Source organism: Oreochromis aureus, linkage group 6 (genome assembly GCF_013358895.1).
Source record: "Oreochromis aureus strain Israel breed Guangdong linkage group 6, ZZ_aureus, whole genome shotgun sequence".
Lineage (NCBI taxonomy): Eukaryota > Metazoa > Chordata > Actinopteri > Cichliformes > Cichlidae > Oreochromis > Oreochromis aureus.
In genome coordinates this window covers 20428690-20451571 of record NC_052947.1, presented here as the reverse complement: position 1 = coordinate 20451571, position 22882 = coordinate 20428690, and the positions used below count along the sequence as shown (strand labels likewise).

Genomic DNA, 22882 nt, shown 5'->3' with positions numbered 1-22882 from the left:
AGTCACAATCCCTCGCATGGAATTAACACCAACAGTGGTTGGTGTTAATCCATTCTATCGCAGGGATAGAATGTGGAGGAGGGAGTTGAGACTACCTTTCCTAAACTCTGGGTTTTGAACGTACAGCACCGCAGTGTTGAAATATATAAACAATGTAGACTTCCAGGTTCCGTGTTTTTGTGGTGAACGGAGTGTCAGAAATCCTCAAGGCTTCTAGTGCCTCCCAATGGAGGTATGTGAACACTACACATAACCCTGCGGACCTCATCTCCAGAGGTATGAAGGTAGAAACTGTTCTACGTGACACTGAATGGATATCTGGTCGTGCATTTCTTACACAGCCAAAGGACAATTGGCCTGTGAATCCAGAGAACTTGCAAGAACTTCCACATGAAGATCCTGAAGTCAAGGTGTCTGCTGCTATCGATGTCTCACAAGCACATAATGATCATCCTCTGACCCTTTTAATCCATCGTGCCTCATCCTGGACTTGTCTCATCAGGGTGATGGGTTGGATTTTGAGGTTCAAGACATTGTTATTGCATCGTAGGAAGATATATTTCCAGTCTGCATCTGATACAATTCAGTCTGAAGGTGCTCAACATAAGGTTGAGTTCTGGCATGGCTTTCTTTCATTGGGAGCGATTGAGGATGCTGAAATGCAAGTAATCAAGTTCTGTCGGAGGAAAAGATATGCTGAAGAAATTTCCTGTCTCCAAAGGGGAGACTCTGTGAAATGAAGCAGCCACACATATAAGTTGTATCCTGTTCTGGAGGGTGATGTGCTGTGGGTTGGTGGATGTCTCAGTAGGGCTGTCATGTCAGAAGATTCCAAGCATCTTATCATAATCGCTAAAGAGCTTCACATTTCTAATCTCATTCTACAGCATATTCATAAAGAGGTGGGTCATGGTGGAAGGAACCATATACTGTCAAAGCTGCATCAAAAATACTGGATTCCTGGTGCTGGTACTTTGATTCGAAAGATTATGTCGAGGTGTGTGACCTGTAGAAGGTTTCATGGAGCTGCAGGCCAACAGCAGATGGCTGACTTGCCTGAAAGCAGAGTGACCCCTGAGAAACCCCCATTTAGCTTTGTTGGAGTGGACTATTTTGGTCCATTTGAAGTGAAGCGTGGGAGAAGTCTTGTGAAGCAGTATGGTGTTATTTTTACTTGTTTGGCGGTTAGAGCAGTACATATTGAGGTTGCCTGATCTCTTGACACTGACTCTTTCATTAATGCCTTACAATGTGTCATTGCAAGACGAGGTCAGGTACAAGAACTGCGCTCTGACAATGGGACCAACTTTGTGGGCACAGAGCACGAGCTGAGACAACCTATGGAAGAGTGGAATCAGTAAAAGATCTCTGAAGCACTCTTTGAAGGAAGTGAAATGGATCTTTAATCCTCCAACTGGATTGAATCATGGCAGAGCATGGGAGCGGTTGATTCGTTCTGTCAGAAAGGTCCTTAATTCCACTCTGCAAACACAGCATTTGGATGAAGAAGGGCTCCTAACTGCTCTTTGTGAAGTGGAGTCAATCCTCAACAGTAGACCAATTACACTGGAATCCACCGATCCAAATGATTTTGACGCTTTGAAACCAAACCACCTCCTCCTTTTCAAATCCAACCCGTGTTTACCACCTGGTCTGTTCCAGCTAGACAATGTCTATGCATGTAAACGATGGAGACAAGTCCAATATATATATGACCTGTTTTGGAAAAAATGGACTAAAGAATACTCGCCACAACTTCAGCAGCACCGGAAATGGGGAAGGATTAAACGTAACTTTGTTCCTGGAGATGTGGTCCTCATAGTGGATGACTTTGAACCGGTTTGTGGATCATTGGCAGAGTCACAGGACCTGTGCCAGACAAAAGGGGGCTTGTACGTCAGGTTGGTATTAAGACCCTAACCAGCCATGTGTGCAGACCCATCACAAAGATATGCATTCTTTAGGAGGCCTCTGACCCATGACGATGACATTTTGAAACAGCGTCAGATAAGATAAGATAACCTTTATTAGTCTCACACGTAGGAAATTTGTTGGGTTAAGGCTGCCGACCTTTGCCAGCGCCATCTTACCCTTTCGACCATACATAAATTACAACATCACATGGGGAAGACAGGTCAGAGAGGTATAACAATGGAAAATGCACAACATGGGGAAAGACGAGGAAAAAAAATAACTCCCCCCAGACTGAGCTCCAACAGGGAGATCAGTTTGAGAACAGAAAAAAAACCCCACCTCAGCACATAGCGCATGAATCTCACTACATAGAAGATATAAGCTTCAAAGGGGTTTGGAGGGGGTGGGGGTGGGTGGTGAGTGTAGGTCTATGTCAGTGTACATGCATGTGTGTGCGTATGAGAGTGTGTGTGTGTTCCGTGTTCAGCCTAGAGAAAGTGTCCCTTCAACCAGTTAGGCAAAAGTCAACAGTCTTCGGTCGATGCGGGTAACCTTGAATGAGGAGGGAGAAAGTCACAACATAGTCTTGATATCCATCAGCTTTTGCCTTTAGCATCCAACTGGTGCCAGGGGGGCCGGATGAGATGAAGATGGTAGCTGTTTTGGTTAGTGCGAACAAACTGCATCCAATTTTACAGTTGGTCTAATGTCTGTCACTGGTCACCAGGTCTCTCAATTCCTGTTGTTCTTCAAGATGTTATCTATGTCGCCAGACACACGACACAACCGACCATCGAGTATCCAGCAGCAAACATCTCCGCAGGACAATCAGGCTCTCCCAAGCCCAGGAGTTGTCAGTTTCGTTAAGGGACCAGTTGATCAAATCCATAATTCTTCTTTAGGTTTTTAGAGAACAAGTCTGGGAGACTCTCTTAGGGTTAGAGAATAAGCGAGACTATACAAAAGACATGAGAAGCCAAGCAGGAAAGATAAGGGAGAGGGAGAAGGAGAAAGCGTGACCGCATCGGTCAAGAGAAGAAAAAAAAAGGTTTGACAGTCGCCAACATGATTCTTTAGTTATCCTGTTTTGAATATTATAATTCTATGTTTCAGTTTATTCTGGTTTGGGGTTTTGTTATTAGGGTTTGTGTCTTGTGGCTTCGTGTTTAGTGTAGCTTTATTTCAGTGTCAAGTCTGTGTCTTTCTGAACTGTTTCTTGTTTCCTGTTTTACTTTGAAGGTCCATGTCTTATACTCGGGGTGATGGAGTGCATCTTCAACCTGAGCCTGAAGCTGGGGAGAGTCCCAGAGCTCTGGAAAACCTCCTGTGTTGTACCAGTGCCAAAGACATCACCATCACCAACATGTTCTTTGATTTCTCCAGTGCCTTCAACACCATTCTTCCCACAGTCCTGAAGGACAAGCTGGAGAACTCAGGAGTGGACAATCACCTCACTACCTGGATTATGGACTACCTCACCGACCGACCACCAGTACGGGGCCCCACAGGGAACGTTTCTGGCTCCGTTCCTCTTCACCATCTACACTGCAGACTTCTCCCACAACTCCACCCAGTGCTTCCTGCAGAAGTTCTCTGATGACTCTGCAATAGTCGACCTCATGACTGATGGGGACAACAAGGAGTGCAGAGGACTGACCCAAGACTTTGTGGACTGGTGCCAGCTGAACTACCTCCAGATTAGGGAGGGGTATCGTTTAGGTTTTATCCGATACCAGTACCAAACTGGTACTTTTGAAACAGTGCTGGTGCTTAAACGGTGCTCAAACCGGTGCTTAAAGAATGGAGAACACAAAATTGGTCCAAAAACCTCTCATGTTCAGCTGTTTTTTTGTAAAAAGATAACAATGTTAGCCTTTTCTGCAGCTATAGGGGGTTTATGTCATCACTCTTGGCTGGAAGCAGTGCTTAAACAATGGAAAAAACACAAACTTAGTCCAAAAACCTCTCATGTTTAGCTGTTTTCCACTTTTTCTTTGGTCATTTTAGCCTTTTTGGCCAGGGTGAAGGGAGTATCTGCCATCAAACAAGAAGACAGCCACATGTAACTACGACGGTGTTTGCTAGTTCACCTTACATGCATTAATTTAATAACGTGGTTAGCCTACTCAATGTAAATTACACACGGACAACATAAAGCTACTCACGCAGAAAAGAACGGCTGCTGCTGCCATCATCATCCGTCATCATTTCTGCTACACTGGCAGGGCTAGGGGCCAGGACTCTACTCTTCGGGTTTTTGGGGGATGTTAACTCCGGGTCCGATAACAGGCAATCCACTCGCAGTAGATGTGCACGGTGCGAGGTCTCGCAGCAAGCTATCAAATACGGCGCATTTCTCGGCTTTTAACAAAATGCTATACGTCGCCAGGTGTTTCATCAGATTCGAGGAGTTACCTCCTTTGCACAGTATCACCTTAAACCACTTGTTGCAGGCTGCTGAGTGCATCTTTTGCTGTGAAGTACAGTGTTACGACCCGGCTCAAAGCCGCAACATAAAAGAAGATGAATACCAGATTGTGGGATGAGAAGAGGCTTTATCTTAAACTGGACAACCAGGTTGGCTAAAAAATGGCTGGTGCCACTAAGGCAAACACAACAAAAGAGATGGACAAAATGGTGAACGGAGAACTAAACTATACTGGGAAAAACTAAACTACTGACCCTGAACAGAAACACAAACCTGAACACGAATAACAGCCAGCAGAAAAGAGATGACGGTTGGGCAGCAGGGAAACACACGGATGAGACACGGTGGATACACAGACGGACCAGCCAAACTACAAAGACAGAGGACGCGACTTAAATACACACAGGGAAACACAGGGAGATTGCACACAGGTGGGGAACACAGCTGGGAATAATCAACAAGACGAGACAGAGGTAAAACTGAACACACTCACATGAGACGCAGACCTTCACAATAAAACAGGAAACGAGAACAAATCCTTAAACATAACATAAAACAAAACACTGACAACATTAAATCATAACAACAGCCAGACTTTGACCGCTTGGCCTTGGGCGTTTTTAATCTGTAGCTCTGCTCTAAAAGAACGTACATACCTGGGCCCGCCTACTACGCTTGCAAAGGTAAAATGATTGGCTAGAATCCAAAGTGTATGACATCTCAGGAAAAAAAAGCACCGAAATAAAGCACCGAAATGTGCGCTGCTTTTCGGTCTGGTTACTACCGTTTATGTCAGAACCCGGTACCCATCCCTACTCCAGATCAACACTAATAAAACCAAGGAGCTGGTGGTAGACTTCCGCACGCACAAACTTCCTCCACTGCAGTCACTGAACATTCAAGGTATGGACATGTAGACAGCTACAGGTACCTTGGTGTTTATCTGAACAACAAACTGGACTGGACTCATAATTCAAACGCCCTCTACAGGAAAGGACAGAGCAGGCTGTACCTGCTGCGGAGACTCAGGTTTCTTTTGGAGTGAAGGGCCCACTCTTGAAGACCTTCTATGACTCTGTGGTGGCCTCAGCCATCTTTTATGGTGTGGTCTGCTGGGGTGGCAACATCTCTGCCGGGGATAGGAAGAGACTGAACAGGCTGACCCGCAGGGCCAACTCTGTTCTAGGATGCCCTCTGGACCCAGTGAAGGTGGTGAGTGACAGGAGAATGGTGGCTAAGCTTTCATCCCTTTTGGACAACATCTCCCACCCCATGCAGGAGACTCTGACAGCACTGAGCAGCTCCTTCAGTGGTAGGCTGCGGCACCCACGATGTGGGATGGGGAGATTTCGCAGATATTTCCTCCCCACTGCTCTCAGACTGTACAACAAAGACTTATGCAGCTGATCAAACACACACAAACCCACACATGTGCAATAAGACTAAGTGCAATACTCTTTTCTGACAAAGTTGTATTTTTACTCAGTTGTATATAGAATTTGTATTCTATTTTTATCCTATTGTATATTTTATTCAATTTTATTCTACTGTATATCATATTTTATTTTATTCTATTCTATTCTGTACAGTTGCGTACAGTACATTATTCGTAATGTATTCTAATTGTTGCTATAGAACTTTTGCACTGTCCACTTCCTGCTGTGACAAAACAAATTTCCCACGTGTGGGACTAATCAAAAGTCAAAGTCAAAGTCAAAGTCAACTTTATTTGTCAATTCTGCCATATGTACAGGACATACAGAGAATAGAAATTTCGTTACTCTCAAACCCTAGATGAAGTAGCAGCAATAAAAATAATTAAAATAATTAAAAAAAGTAAAATTTGAATAAATACAGTACAATTTTACATATAACAAAAAAAAAAGCTATACAATATACAATATTCAGGTAACGGTAAATGACATTGGGTGTAGACCAGGCAAGGTAGTGCAAATAGGCAAATAGTGCAAATGGAGATTTGGTAATGTACGGTAGGAGATAGTGTAACAAAGTCTTATGAGGTAATGGCAGTCCAATGCTCCACAAGGTGACTAATAACTGGTGCAGGCCAGTGAGTGAGTCAGAGAGTGTGTGTGTGTGTGTGTGTGTGTGACAGAGTTCAGTGAGACCGTGGAGGAGAGGGGGGAGAGGGGGGAGAGAGGGGGCAGAATCGGGAGGGAGTTAAGCTTCCTGACAGCCTGATGGATGAAGCTGTCTTTCAGTCTGCTGGTTCTGGCCTGGAGACTCCGCAGTCTCCTCCCTGACGGCAGCAGCTTGAAGAAGCTTTGCATTGGGTGCGTGGGATCAGCCGCTATGCAAAGGGCTTTTTTAGTGAGACGGGTGCTGTAAATGTCCTGGAGGGAGGGGAGAGAGACACCAATGATCCTCTCTGCAGTTCTCACTATGCGTTGGAGGGTTCTATGACAGGACGCATTGCAGGCTCCAAACCACGTAGTGATGCAGCTCGACAGGATGCTCTCGATGGTGCCTCTGTAGAAAGTGTACATGATGGGGGCTGGTGCTCCTGCTCTTCTTAGTTTGCGGAGAAAGAAGAGACGCTGCTGTGATTTCTTGGCCAGTGCTGTGGTGTTGTACGTCCATGTGAGATCCTCTGTAATGTGCACACCCAAGAACTTGGTGCTGCTCACTCTCTCCACAGACACTCCGTCAATGGTCAGAGGAGCATGTTGGGTGTGCATTCTCCTGAAGTCCACAACAATCTCCTTCGTCTTCTCCACATTCAGAGAGAGATTGTTGTCAACACACCACGTGGCCAGGCGTCTCACCTCACTTCTGTAGTTGGTCTCATCCCTGTTGCTAATGAGACCCACCACCGTTGTGTCGTCCGCAAACTTGATGAAGAGGTTGGAGCTGTATGATGGAGTGCAGTCATGGGTCAGCAGCGTGAAGAGGAGGGGGCTCAGCACACATCCCTGCGGGGCCCCCGTGTTTAAGATGATGGTGCTGGATGTATTACTGCCGACCCGTACTGCTTGAGGTCTTCCGGTGAGAAAATCCAACAGCCAGTTGCACAGAGAGGTGTTAAGCCCCAACTGGACCAGTTTTTGAGTGAGCTGTTGGGGGATTATAGTGTTGAATGCTGAACTGAAATCTATGAACAGCATTCGAACATATGAGTCTTTTTTGTCCAGGTGGGTGAGTGCTGAGTGGAGTGCAGTGGAGATAGCATCATCGGTTGAGCGGTTGGGCCGATACGCAAACTGAAAGGGATCCAGGGAGGGGGGCAGGACAGTCTTGATGTGTTGCATGACTAGTCGTTCGAAGCACTTCATCAGGATGGGAGTAAGTGCAACAGGACGGTAGTCATTAAAGCAGGAGGGAGATGACTTTTTTGGAACCGGAATGATTGTGGTGGCTTTAAAACATGTGGGACGACAGCCTGGATAAGTGATATATTGAAGATGTCTGTGAAGACATCAGTGAGTTCCACTGCACAGTCTCTCAGTACACGACCAGGAATGTTGTCAGGACCCGGAGCTTTACGTGCATTGATCCTGCTGAGGGATCTCCTCACGCTGTCCGGGGACAGAGTCATCACCTGGTCACCAGGAGGGGGTGGGGTCTTCTGTGCTGTGGTGCCGTTTTGGACTTCAAAGCGAGCAAAGAAAGTGTTCAGCTCGTTCAGCAGGGGGATAGTGCTATCACAGGTCTGTGGTGGGGGCTTGTAATCTGTGATGGTCTGAATGCCCCGCCACAGGCTCCGTGAGTCTCTGCTGTCTTTGAAGTGATGAGATATTTTGCTGGAGTACTGTCTCTTAGCCTCTCTGATACCACGGGAAAGGTTGGCCCTAGCTGTCCTCAGGCTCGCCTCGTCTCCATCTCTGAAGGCAACATTCCGAGCTATCAGCAGCCTGTAGACCTCTCCTGTCATCCATGGTTTTTGATTTGCCCGGACAGTTATGGTTTTCGTGACTGTTACATCCTCAATACACTTGTTGATGTAGGCAGTAACAGTCTCTGCGTACTCCTGGAGGTCAGTGGTGTTGTTATAGGTGGCAGCCTGCTTAAACATGTTCCAGTCTGTGGTGTTAAAGCAGTCCTGTAAGGCCTCTGAAGACCCTTCTGGCCACACCTGTATCCGCTTACGAACCGGTTTGGAGACTTTAACAAGCGGTCTGTAAGCAGGCATTAGCATGACAGTGATATGGTCTGAGGCGCCGAGGTGGGGGAGGGGAAAAGCTTTGTAGGCTCCTCTCTGGGTGGTGTAAACAAAGTCCAGTGTGTTATTTCCCCTTGTTGGAAAGTCTATGTGTTGTTGTATTTTTGGAAACACGCACTTTAAGTCTGCATGATTGAAATCCCCAGCCAAGATGAGAAAAGCATCAGGATGGGCTGTCTAAAGGTTATCTTATCTTATGTCAACATATTCAGTTTGCTTGCCCCCCGTCTCATCAGGCTCATCAGGCTCATCAGTTCCAGCTGTGTTCCCCACGTGTGTAATCTCCCTGTGTTCTTCAGTTTGTATTTAAGTCGTGCTTACTTGTGTGCTGATTGCTGGTCCGTCTGTGTATCTACCGTGTGTTCTCCCTGCTGTCAACCTTCATGTGCGTTCGCCCACCTTTCTTCATGTTCTGGTTTGCTGTTTTGTAGTTTAGTTTCTCCCAGTGTAGTGTATCTTTAGTTCTGTTTCGCCATTCTGTCCTTGTGTTTTATGTTGCAATAAACCTCCTTCGCATCTCAGCGAATGCCTGCTCTTGGGTCCTCATTTATTCCTCCACACGGCTCACCCCGTTTTCCGTGACAATATCACTGCTTGAGAACCACTGGAGAAATGATCAGGCGTGCCCTGGAAGATTATCTTGTTCCACCTGATTAGTACTCTAAGCAATGGGCATGAGTAACCGGCAGAACAATTACTTTCTCTTCCACTAGAGGGCAGTACAACTACCTGCTCTAATTAAATAGGTTGCCAACTCCCAGTAAAACAGAAGGACAGGAAGAAGAAATTACAATTGCATAGCAGTAGATGAATACTTGAAAAGAAAAAGTAGTCAGTCTGACCTGGGTTCTGGAGAAAATTCTGACCAAGATGAAGGCCATAACATGACTAGTGGTCAGAACGAGACAAAAAGGTATATTGGGGACAAACCGAATCATTTCCGCTACGGGTGCTCCAGGGAAAATTATCAATATGCTTTTTGTGACATTTTGGTTTGGTGGTGTGCTGTGTGATTTTTCCAATGTGAAATATGGACCGTGGCTCCAAAGATTTTTGAAACACTGCTTCATATAACTAGAAAGCAATGCATATTACCACTGTAATGTAGGTGTCCACCCTATAGTGTTTGCAAACTGGTAAACAGATGGAAATACCTTGCTATTATTACAAATCAGGAGCTTTAGTGGCTTAAGCAGTTAACAGACAACACCCAGTCTGACATCTTTTTTATATTGCTCTCATAATCTCTCTCTCTCTCTCACTGCCATCACCTCCAAAATTGTCAGGGGTTCCTAAACAACCAGATATCATGTGTTGCCATATAATTCTTTGATTGGTTGACAGGGTACATTTTTTCACCAATAGGAAAGGGGTGGCATTTTTTTCAATGTCCTTAGAAGATGCAGTTTTTTACCATTTCTTCACACACTGAAGGTGACGATAGCATTCAGAAAAAAGAAAGTATCTCGTTTTTTGATTTTTAATCAAAACTCTTGTTTTAGTGGCCTATCAGTAAAATTTAAAAACTGGCACATAATTTGAAATCGAAACTTTCAACAGCAATGGAGTTGACATGGAGACTCAGCATTGCTGCAGCTTGTTGCTTTTTAAAGGATTTAATCAGGTGTGTCCTTAAATATTGCAATATATAGTGTTTCCTCTTATATTAAGATGAGAATGTTTTCTAAGAATTACAATTTCCCAACAGTTACGCAAATGAGGTTAAATCATCACTTGCAACTGTGTATAAAAAGCTCCGCTGTCAGTACAACATTACCACAATCATCCACATCTCTGAGACAGTCTGCTGAAGTTGTGAAGACCTGACGGTAACATTTCTCATCAATCCTTTATTGCAGCTGTGTTTTCAGTGTAATGTTGGTGGAATGTTGATTTTGCTGATGGTTTTGACCACATCTCATCAGAATTATTGTTAACAGGTGAAATCACTGAAACCATGATCAAGGTTGTGTTTCTGCTTGGATGCCTGCTGAGCCTTGCTCTGGCAAATCCTGTAAGTGTAATATGACTGTAGACTGTACTAGTGATGTCATCTGTAATATAGGAATATATCTTGCACTGTGTGTTGAATCGAGTCACCAGAAACTGTATCAGTGTTCCTGTACGGTCATATCCAAACAACACATTTGCATGTTTCTTTTTTAAACAGACTGACTCAGCACATGAGCGTGATGCACGTTCTTCATCTAGGGAGGGGGTGAGTCTCATGTTTGTCTTTCTACGTTTGAATATTAGACACACTGGACTCTCCGATATTATCATATCCACAGAAAGCCATTCAACAGAGAATGCATTATCCCATGTAATAATATTTATTACTGATTTTCTTGCAGACTACTGGGACTACCACAAATTCTCTTGCCCTGCTAACAGCTCTTCTACAGAATCCAACACTTCTGCAGAATCCAACGCTCCTTGCAGCGCTTCTTGCCGCTCTACGATAAGCTGCTCCTTCACCAACAGCTACTACTGTTACAAAGAATGAATTGAAAATGAACCAACAATGAATAAAAACCCATGTTGAATGGCATTGTTGTTTTTCATAATTTATTCACACAGATTATTGAAAATCTCCACTTATTTTTGAATGACTTGGTCTTATGGAGAGTTTAAAAAAGCTTGCACGTTTCATAGGTCAGTGTTGTGGCTTAACAGAAAAACAAAAATCTTTTGAAATTCTGAATTATTTTCAGAAAGCAGACCATTTTCAATGAAAAATGTCTTACTCTCTACTCTTGCTCAGCTGATTAATGTGTCACAGTGCAAAAACACATTGAAAAAGGGGTGGCTGGAGCTTAGGAGGTAGCACAGGTCATCTACTGATTAGGAAGGTTAGTGGTTGAATCCCTGGCTTCCCCAGTCTGCATGCAAAATACTTGGCCCAAGTTAGTAACCCCAAGTTACTCTGATGCATCCACTGGAGTATGAACGTGTGTGAATGTTAATTAGGGAAGTTCATATGGTTGAATGTGGCATATTGTATAAAGCAGGGAGAGTAGAAATGCACTATATAAGAATCAGTCCACTTACCAAAGCAATACAGCAGCTATTAAAGACAAAAAATGAAGATAAAGAGAACCAAAGAGAAGCAGCAACCGAAGACTCTGTAGTAAATGCCAAGAAGAACATCTGAAGGGAGGAAACACAGTATTCGTGATGTTCATGGTGTATAGACTTAAGTATTTCAGTCAAAGCATAAAAATTGATGTTTGTATATAAAATGATGTCAGGCCATCCAATTACTACTGAGCTGCTGAAAATTGGGCACTAAAGATAAAAATGTTTGTAATACTTAAACAGTTGATGCCATATTTTTGTAAAGACCCACCCACATTAAAGGTGAACTTCCGCAATTCTGCAATATTATCTCAATTGTTTGATTTAAAATTCCCTGTGATTGTGTACAGAGAAAAAATGGCAAAATCTGTGTACAAAAATTTGTGCCTAACCATACAATGATGTTTGTGAAAAAACAAACAAACAAAAAAAAAAAAAAACACATTTTGAGTCTAACTGATTTTCACTGATGAACTTTATTTGGCAGCTACTAAACACAACAGTGATCAGAAAGTCAAAAGTCAAGATTCAATTTAGAAAAGAGGAAAAGTAAAGCAAAACACGCAACATTGTGCTGGCATCATAAATGCAATGCTGGCTTAAAACCTTTATTTATGGATGATAAATACTGCAAACAGGTGGAACAGAGAAAACTAACAAAACCTAAACTAGGGAAAACTAACCATAAACATATAACCTGAAGGTGGACCAGAACCAAGGGATGAGGAACCAGGAAACACAGAAAAGCTGACGGAGAGAACGCTGAGGCAATACAGGGAAGACATGCAGAGGTAACACAGGAGGGAGACAGGGAGGAAGGAAAACTGAATACAATGACATAAGACACAGACCTTCAAAGTAAAACAGGAAACATGGCGACTGAACACAAGCTACGTAAACTTAACAAAGAGACCGGGGAGACAAAGAACATAGGAATGTGAAACGTGGGATGGGAGGGCAATGAGCAGACGACACAGAACACAGGGAAGCCAAATAACAAAACCTAAGAACTAGAACTCAGGAAATGCTAGGGAGCTAGAAATACTAGGACAGAAACCAAAACACTAACAGTGAAAACCATGAATAACAAATAATCAAGAAACACAAATTAAATAGATACAAAACACTGGGTCACTGACCCAGGACTGTGACAGTCTCAGAGAGAAGGAGGTTGTTGTAGTGACATTCTGAATGTTCAGTGCAGGAAGCATCCAAGCAGAAATACCTTCAGCATGGTTTCAGTTATTATACCTGTTGAAAAAAACAACAAACACATTAAAGAAAATAAGACAGTAAAATGACAAATACATCAAACTGAAAAAAACAAAAACAATTATCTTTCACAATCCTTACACAAGAAATGCTGAGAGTAAAGATTTAATTACCTTAAGTTTTAAGGCTGCAGCAGACTGTCTCAGAGAGAAGGAGGTTGTTGTAGTGGTGTTCTGGATGTTCTTGATGAAATAATACAGGTCAATAGATTTGTCCAATACTTCAATGTAAACATTAATCTTTATATCTGTCACGGTCCTGGGTCATTTGACCCAGCATTTTCAGTTTCTTGTATTTTGGTATTTATCTGTATTATGGTTTATGTTCTGATTGTTTAGTTATCCTGTTTTGAATACTATAATTCTATGTTTCAGTTTATTCTGGTTTAGGGTTTTGTTCTTAGGGTTTGTGTCTTGTGCCTTCGTGTTTAGTGTAGCTTTATTTCAGTGTCAAGTCTGCATCTTTGTTAATTGTTTCTTGTTTCCTGTTTTATTTTGAATGTCCATGTCTTATGTCAACGTATTCAGTTTGCTTGCCCCCATCTTGTCAGGCTCATCAGTTCCAGCTGTGTTCCCCACATGTGTGTAATCTCCCTGTGTTCTTCAGTGTGTATTTAAGTCGTGCTTACTTGTGTGCTGACTGCTGGTCCGTCTGTGTATCTACCATGTGTTCTCCCTGCTGTCAACCTTCATGTGCCTTCCCCCACTTTGCTTCATGTTCTGATTTGCTGTTTTGTAGTTTAGTTTCTCCCAGTGTAGTTCATCTTTAGTTCTGTTTCGCCAGTCTCTCCTTGTGTTTTATGTTGCAATAACCCTCCTTCGCATCTCAGCGAATGCCTGCTCTTGAGTCCTCATTTATTCCTCTAAACACCTCACCCCATTTTCCGTGACAATATCAGTGTTTGCCAACCACTGGAGAAATGATCAGGCGTGCCCTGGAAGATTATCTGGTTCCACCTGATTAGTACTCTAAGCAATGGGCATGAGTAACCGGCAGAACAATTACTTTCTCTTCCACTAGAGGGCAGTATAACTACCTGCTCTAATTAAATAGGTTGCCAACTCCCAGTAAAACAGAAGGACAGGAAGAAGAAATTACAATTGCATAGCAGTAGATGAATACTTGAAAAGAAAAAGTAGTCAATCTGACCTGGGTTCTGGAGAAAATTCTGACCAAGATGAAGGCCATAACATGACTAGTGGGCAGAACGAGGCAAAAAGGTATATTGGGGACAAACCGAATCATTTCCGCTATGGGTGCTCCAGGGAAAATTATCAATATGCTTTTTGTGACATTTTGGTTTGGTGGTGTGCTGTGTGATTTTTCCAATGTGAAATATGGACCGTGGCTCCAAAAATTTTTTGAAACACTGCTTCATATAACTAGAAAGCAATGCATATTACCACTGTAATGTAGGTGTCCACCCCATAGTGTTTGCAAACTGGTAAACAGGTGGAAATATCTCGCTATGATTACAAATCAGGAGCTTTAGTGGCTTAAGCAGTTAACAGACAACACCCAGTCTGACATCCTTTTTATATTGCTCTCATAACCTCTCTCTCGCTCTCTCACTGCCGTCACCTCTAACCTTTTCAGGGGTTCCTAAACAACCAGATATCATGTGTTGCCATATAACTCTCTGATTGGTTGACAGGATACATTTTTTCACCAATAGGGAAAGGGGTGGCATTTTTTTCAATGTCCTTAGAAGATGCAGTTTTTTACAGTTTCTTCACACACTGAACGTGATGATAGTATTCAGAAAAAAGTATCCGGTTTTTTGTTTTTTAATCAAAACTCTTGTTTTAGTGGCCTATCAGTAAAATTTAAAAACTGGCACATAGTTTGAAATCGAAACTTTCAACAGCAATGGAGTTGAAATGGAGACTCAGCATTGCTGCAGCTTGTTGCTTTTTAAGTATGCTTTACCAAAAGGATTTAATCAGGTGTGTTCTTAAATATTGCCTAATAGTGTTTCCTCTTATATTAAGATGAGAATGTTTTCTAAGAATTACAATTTCCCAACAGTTACGCAAATGAGGTTAAATCATCACTTGCAACTGTGTATAAAAAGCTTCGCTGTCAGTACAACATTACCGCAATCATCCACATCTCTGAGACAGTCTGCTGAAGTTGTGAAGACCTGACGGTAACATTTCTCATCAATCCTTTATTGCAGCTGTGTTTTCAGTGTAATGTTGGTGGAATGGTGATTTTGCTGATGGTTTTGACCACATCTAATCAGAATTATTGTTAACAGGTGAAATCACTGAAACCATGATCAAGGTTGTGTTTCTGCTTGGATGCCTGCTGAGCCTTGCTCTGGCAAATCCTGTAAGTGTAATATGACTGTAGACTGTACTAGTGATGTCATCTGTAATATAGGAATATATCTTGCACTGTGTGTTGAATCGAGTCACCAGAAACTGTATCAGTGTTCCTGTACGGTCATATCCAAACAACACATTTGCATGTTTCTTTTTTAAACAGAATGACTCAGCACATGAGCGTGATGCACGTTCTTCATCTAGGGAGGGGGTGAGTCTCATGTTTGTCTTTCTACGTTTGAACATTAGACACACTGGACTCTCCGATATGATCATATCCACAGAAAGCCATTCAACAGAGAATGCATTATTCCATGTAATAATATTTATTACTGATTTTCTTGCAGACTACTGGGACTACCACAAATTCTCTTGCCCTGCTAACAGCTCTTCTACAGAATCCAACACTTCTGCAGAATCCAACGCTCCTTGCAGCGCTTCTTGCCGCTCTACGATAAGCTGCTCCTTCACCAACAGCTACTACTGTTACAAAGAATGAATTGAAAATGAACCAACAATGAATAAAAACCTATGTTGAATGGCATTGTTGTTTTTCATAATTTATTCACACAGATTATTGAAAATCTCCACTTATTTTTGAATGACTTGGTCTTATGGAGAGTTTAAAAAAGCTTGCACGTTTCATAGGTCAGTGTTGTGGCTCAACAGAAAAACAAAAATCTTTTGAAATTCTGAATTATTTTCAGAAAGCAGACCATTTTCAATGAAAAATGTCTTACTCTCTACTCTTGCTCAGCTGATTAATGTGTCACAGTGCAAAAACACATTGAAAAAGGGGTGGCTGGAGCTTAGGAGGTAGCACAGGTCATCTACTGATTAGGAAGGTTAGTGGTTGAATCCCTGGCTTCCCCAGTCTGCATGCAAAATACTTGGCCCAAGTTAGTAACCCCAAGTTACTCTGATGCATCCACTGGAGTATGAACGTATGTGAATGTTAATTAGGGAAGTTCATATGGTTGAATGTCGCATATTGTATAAAGCAGGGAGAGTAGAAATGCACTATATAAGAATCAGTCCACTTACCAAAGCAATACAGCAGCTATTAATGACAAAACTGAAGATAAAGAGAACCAAAGAGAAGCAGCAACCGAAGACTCTGTAGTAAATGCTAAGAAGAACATCTGAAGGGAGTGTTAAGGGTCCGAAATTGAGGACGAGAGTAAAACAACGATGGTCCAGAAGAGCATGATCAAAACAATTGATTTTAATGAATACACGCAGCGTGGGGAGGTTTAAACTGCAAAACATCAGTTGTAAATCTCCACCCAAAAATACACTTCAGATTGCTTTTATACCATCAGGGTATTATAACGCCCCCTCTTGCGTTTACAAGCACATAATTTGCATCTTAAGAACATTGTTTGCCTCTTTTACAGACAATGATCAATCTTAAGAGATAAATGCAGACACAGGAGTTCCCCTTTCTGGCATCCTCTTCCAAATATGGTGATGATCTCAGGGCTTTGAGGTCCCCATGGACTTGACCTCCTTCTGTCACCTGTTGTCAGGTAGACTAGTGCCACATGTTGCTGAATACATTCAGGCCTTTGCTCCACTATTATTTTTACTGTAACCATATAATCAGCATATAAGCTTTTAAGATTATAGATTTAACTCAACGATTTAAAGTGGTTCTAACTGCACCTGTAATAAACATGTTAATATGTGATTATGATAACCCCTGTAATACAAATTATAACATAATGCCAACAACTTCAATAAATGCTTTGATGAAATGATAATTAATGCAATGATAAAGATGATGGTTATGAACAGTAACCGTAAAATAATTCCTGTAATTCTAAAGGAGGAAACACAGTATTCGTGATGTTCATGGTGTATAGACTTAAGTATTTCAGTCAAAGCATAAAAAATGATGTTTGTATATAAAATGATGTCAGGCCATCCAATTACTACTGAGCTGCTGAAAATTGGGCACTAAAGATAAAAATGTTTGTAATACTTAAACAGTTGATGCCATATTTTTGTAAAGACCCACCCACATTAATCAAATCAAATCAAATCAAAGTTTATTTATATAGCACATTTCAAAGACCGAAGTACACCAAAGTGCTTTCCATAAGATCATAGTACAGATAAAATCAAAATATAATAAAATTATAAATATGAAAATATGATGAAATAGTTACATAATCCAATGCAATCCGGATGCAGTTTGCCCTAATTGACCTTAAATACAATGTCGAACATGTATGTTTTTAAACGTGATTTAAAAGATTATTATTACATTAAAGGTGAACTTCCGCAATTCTGCAATATTATCTCAATTGTTTGATTTAAAATTCCCTGTGATTGTGTACAGAGAAAAAATGGCAAAATCTGTGTACAAAAATTTGTGCCTAACCATACAATACAATGGTGTTTGTGAAAGTCAAAAGTCAAGATTCAATTTAGAAAAGAGGAAAAGTAAAGCAAAACACGCAACATTGTGCTGGCATCATAAATGCAATGCTGGCTTAAAACCTTTATTTATGGATGATAAATACTGCAAACAGGTGGAACAGAGAAAACTAACAAAACCTAAACTAGGGAAAACTAACCATAAACATATAACCTGAAGGTGGACCAGAACCAAGGGATGAGGAACCAGGAAACACAGAAAAGCTGACGGAGAGAACGCTGAGGCAATACAGGGAAGACATGCAGAGGTAACACAGGAGGGAGACAGGGAGGAAGGAAAACTGAATACAATGACATAAGACACAGACCTTCAAAGTAAAACAGGAAACATGGCGACTGAACACAAGCTACGTAAACTTAACAAAGAGACCGGGGAGACAAAGAACATAGGAACGTGAAACGCGGGATGGGAGGGCAATGAGCAGACGACACAGAACACAGGGAAGCCAAATAACAAAACCTAAGAACTAGAACTCAGGAAATGCTAGGGAGCTAGAAATACTAGGACAGAAACCAAAACACTAACAGTGAAAACCATGAATAACAAATAATCAAGAAACACAAATTAGATACAAAACACTGGGTCACCGACCCAGGACTGTGACAGTCTCAGAGAGAAGGAGGTTGTTGTAGTGACATTCTGAATGTTCAGTGCAGGAAGCATCCAAGCAGAAATACCTTCAGCATGGTTTCAGTTATTATACCTGTTGAAAAAAAACAACAAACACATTAAAGAAAATAAGACAGTAAAATGACAAATACATCAAACTGAAAAAAAACAAAAACAATTATCTTTCACAATCCTTACACAAGAAATGCTGAGAGTAAAGATTTAATTACCTTAAGTTTTAAGGCTGCAGCAGACTGTCTCAGAGAGAAGGAGGTTGTTGTAGTGGTGTTCTGGATGTTCTTGATGAAATAATACAGGTCAATAGATTTGTCCAATACTTCAATGTAAACATTAATCTTTATATCTGTCACGGTCCTGGGTCATTTGACCCAGCATTTTCAGTTTCTTGTATTTTGGTATTTATCTGTATTATGGTTTATGTTCTGATTGTTTAGTTATCCTGTTTTGAATACTATAATTCTATGTTTCAGTTTATTCTGGTTTAGGGTTTTGTTCTTAGGGTTTGTGTCTTGTGCCTTCGTGTTTAGTGTAGCTTTATTTCAGTGTCAAGTCTGCATCTTTGTTAATTGTTTCTTGTTTCCTGTTTTATTTTGAATGTCCATGTCTTATGTCAACGTATTCAGTTTGCTTGCCCCCATCTTGTCAGGCTCATCAGTTCCAGCTGTGTTCCCCACATGTGTGTAATCTCCCTGTGTTCTTCAGTGTGTATTTAAGTCGTCCTTACTTGTGTGCTGACTGCTGGTCCGTCTGTGTATCTACCATGTGTTCTCCCTGCTGTCAACCTTCATGTGCCTTCCCCCACTTTGCTTCATGTTCTGATTTGCTGTTTTGTAGTTTAGTTTCTCCCAGTGTAGTTCATCTTTAGTTCTGTTTCGCCAGTCTCTCCTTGTGTTTTATGTTGCAATAACCCTCCTTCGCATCTCAGCGAATGCCTGCTCTTGAGTCCTCATTTATTCCTCTAAACACCTCACCCCATTTTCCGTGACAATATCAGTGTTTGCCAACCACTGGAGAAATGATCAGGCGTGCCCTGGAAGATTATCTGGTTCCACCTGATTAGTACTCTAAGCAATGGGCATGAGTAACCGGCAGAACAATTACTTTCTCTTCCACTAGAGGGCAGTATAACTACCTGCTCTAATTAAATAGGTTGCCAACTCCCAGTAAAACAGAAGGACAGGAAGAAGAAATTACAATTGCATAGCAGTAGATGAATACTTGAAAAGAAAAAGTAGTCAATCTGACCTGGGTTCTGGAGAAAATTCTGACCAAGATGAAGGCCATAACATGACTAGTGGTCAGAACGAGGCAAAAAGGTATATTGGGGACAAACCGAATCATTTCCGCTATGGGTGCTCCAGGGAAAATTATCAATATGCTTTTTGTGACATTTTGGTTTGGTGGTGTGCTGTGTGATTTTTCCAATGTGAAATATGGACCGTGGCTCCAAAAATTTTTTGAAACACTGCTTCATATAACTAGAAAGCAATGCATATTACCACTGTAATGTAGGTGTCCACCCATAGTGTTTGCAAACTGGTAAACAGGTGGAAATATCTCGCTATGATTACAAATCAGGAGCTTTAGTGGCTTAAGCAGTTAACAGACAACACCCAGTCTGACATCCTTTTATATTGCTCTCATAACCTCTCTCTCGCTCTCTCACTGCCGTCACCTCTAACCTTTTCAGGGGTTCCTAAACAACCAGATATCATGTGTTGCCATATAACTCTCTGATTGGTTGACAGGATACATTTTTTCACCAATAGGGAAAGGGGGTGGCATTTTTTCAATGTCCTTAGAAGATGCAGTTTTTACAGTTTCTTCACACACTGAACGTGATGATAGTATTCAGAAAAAAGTATCCGGTTTTTTGTTTTTTAATCAAAACTCTTGTTTTAGTGGCCTAACAGTAAAATTTAAAAACTGGCACATAGTTTGAAATCGAAACTTTCAACAGCAATGGAGTTGACATGGAGACTCAGCATTGCTGCAGCTTGTTGCTTTTTAAGTGTGCTTTACCAAAAGGATTTAATCAGGTGTGTTCTTAAATATTGCCTAATAGTGTTTCCTCTTATATTAAGATGAGAATGTTTTCTAAGAATTACAATTTCCCAACAGTTACGCAAATGAGGTTAAATCATCACTTGCAACTGTGTATAAAAAGCTCCGCTGTCAGTACAACATTACCACAATCATCCACATCTCTGAGACAGTCTGCTGAAGTTGTGAAGACCTGACGGTAACATTTCTCATCAATCCTTTATTGCAGCTGTGTTTTCAGTGTAATGTTGGTGGAATGGTTATTTTGCTGATGGTTTTGACCACATCTCATCAGAATTATTGTTAACAGGTGAAATCACTGAAACCATGATCAAGGTTGTGTTTCTGCTTGGATGCCTGCTGAGCCTTGCTCTGGCAAATCCTGTAAGTGTAATATGACTGTAGACTGTACTAGTGATGTCATCTGTAATATAGGAATATATCTTGCACTGTGTGTTGAATCGAGTCACCAGAAACTGTATCAGTGTTCCTGTACGGTCATATCCAAACAACACATTTGCATGTTTTTTTTTTAAACAGAATGACTCAGCACATGAGCGTGATGCACGTTCTTCATCTAGGGAGGGGTGAGTCTCATGTTTGTCTTTCTACGTTTGAACATTAGACACACTGGACTCTCCGATATGATCATATCCACAGAAAGCCATTCAACAGAGAATGCATTATCCCATGTAATAATATTTATTACTGATTTTCTTGCAGACTACTGGGACTACCACAAATTCTCTTGCCCTGCTAACAGCTCTTCTACAGAATCCAACACTTCTGCAGAATCCAACGCTCCTTGCAGCGCTTCTTCTTGCCGCTCTACGATAAGCTGCTCCTTCACCAACAGCTACTACTGTTACAAAGAATGAATTGAAAATGAACCAACAATGAATAAAAACCTATGTTGAATGGCATTGTTGTTTTTCGTAATTTATTCACACAGATTATTGAAAATCTCCACTTATTTTTGAATGACTTGGTCTTATAGAGAGTTTAAAAAAGCTTGCACGATTCATAGGTCAGTGTTGTGGCTCAACAGAAAAACAAAAATCTTTTGAAATTCTGAATTATTTTCAGAAAGCAGACCATTTTCAATGAAAAATGTCTTACTCTCTACTCTTGCTCAGCTGATTAATGTGTCACAGTGCAAAAACACATTGAAAAAGGGGTGGCTGGAGCTTAGGAGTTAGCACAGGTCATCTACTGATTAGGAAGGCTAGTGGTTGAATCCCTGGCTTCCCCAGTCTGCATGCAAAATACTTGGCCCAAGTTAGTAACCCCAAGTTACTCTGATGCATCCACTGGAGTATGAACGTGTGTGAATGTTAATTAGGGAAGTTCATATGGTTGAATGTGGCATATTGTATAAAGCAGGGAGAGTAGAAATGCACTATATAAGAATCAGTCCACTTACCAAAGCAATACAGCAGCTATTAAAGACAAAACTGAAGATAAAGAGAACCAAAGAGAAGCACCAGCCGAAGACTCTGTAGTAAATGCTAAGAAGAACATCTGAAGGGAGGAAACACAGTATTCGTGATGTTCATGGTGTATAGACTTAAGTATTTCAGTCAAAGCATAAAAAATGATGTTTGTATATAAAATGATGTCAGGCCATCCAATTACTACTGAGCTGCTGAAAATTGGGCACTAAAGATAAAAATGTTTGTAATACTTAAACAGTTGATGCCATATTTTTGTAAAGACCCACCCACATTAAAGGTAAACGTCTGCAATTCTGCAATATTATCTCAATTGTTTGATTTAAAATTCCCTGTGATTGTGTACAGTGAAAAAATGGCAAAATCTGTGTACAAAAACTTGTGCCTAAGTGACTTTTTGAGGGCTTACAATGGTGTTTGTGAAAAACAAAACAAAAAAAACCACACATTTTAAGTCTAACTGATTTTCACTGATGAACTTTATTTGGCAGCTACTAAATACAACAGTGACCAGAAAATCAAAAGTCAAGTCAAGTCTATTATTACAAATCAGGAGATTTAGCGGCTTAAGCAGTTAGCAGACAACACCTAGTCTGACATCCTTTTTATAGGGCCCGAGCACTGACAGTGCGAAGGCCCTATTGCATGGCTATTCAACTAAGAAGTTAGTTGGGCCAGATTTTCAAACCGAGGAATTTATCTGGGTCATATATTTTTTTGCAGCCAGTAAGCAGCAGATCATGATCAATTTTAAACCCACACAACTGTATTGATAAACAAGTAATTTTTTTATTCCTTTTTCCCCTGTAAATCTCGTGACCTCTCACAAATGCACACCAAAAGGTCCATTTAAAAAAAAAAGGAGCTATAACTAAACTATTTTTTTGGACATTTGAAATAATAATTTAAAAAAAGCATTTTGATAATTCCCTTTCAAATTAAAATAAATGTTTTGCTGACCACTCACTTTTCCTGCCATGGATGGAGCCCCATCCGTCACAAGTATACAGACACGCTTCATATCCAGACCATTTTCCTCAAAAAGAGCTGAAATCTTCTCAAACATTATTTCGCCAGCTGTGTGTCCCTCTTACGGTAGTAAGCCGAGCAATTTCC

At 41.2% G+C, this 22882-nt stretch overlaps 2 long non-coding RNA genes across 2 annotated transcripts; both read left to right on the top strand.

The window, feature by feature from the left end:
* The first annotated feature begins 14984 nt into the window (after positions 1-14984).
* LOC120440531 lies at positions 14985-15733 on the top strand. The gene is made up of 4 exons (XR_005613324.1): positions 14985-15021; positions 15133-15206; positions 15363-15410; positions 15547-15733. It is a non-coding gene; the product is annotated as an uncharacterized LOC120440531 (long non-coding RNA).
* Positions 15734-20301: 4568 nt separating this feature from the next.
* Positions 20302-20903, top strand: LOC120440494. The gene is made up of 3 exons (XR_005613286.1): positions 20302-20514; positions 20626-20699; positions 20856-20903. It is a non-coding gene; the product is annotated as an uncharacterized LOC120440494 (long non-coding RNA).
* Positions 20904-22882: the final 1979 nt, after the last annotated feature.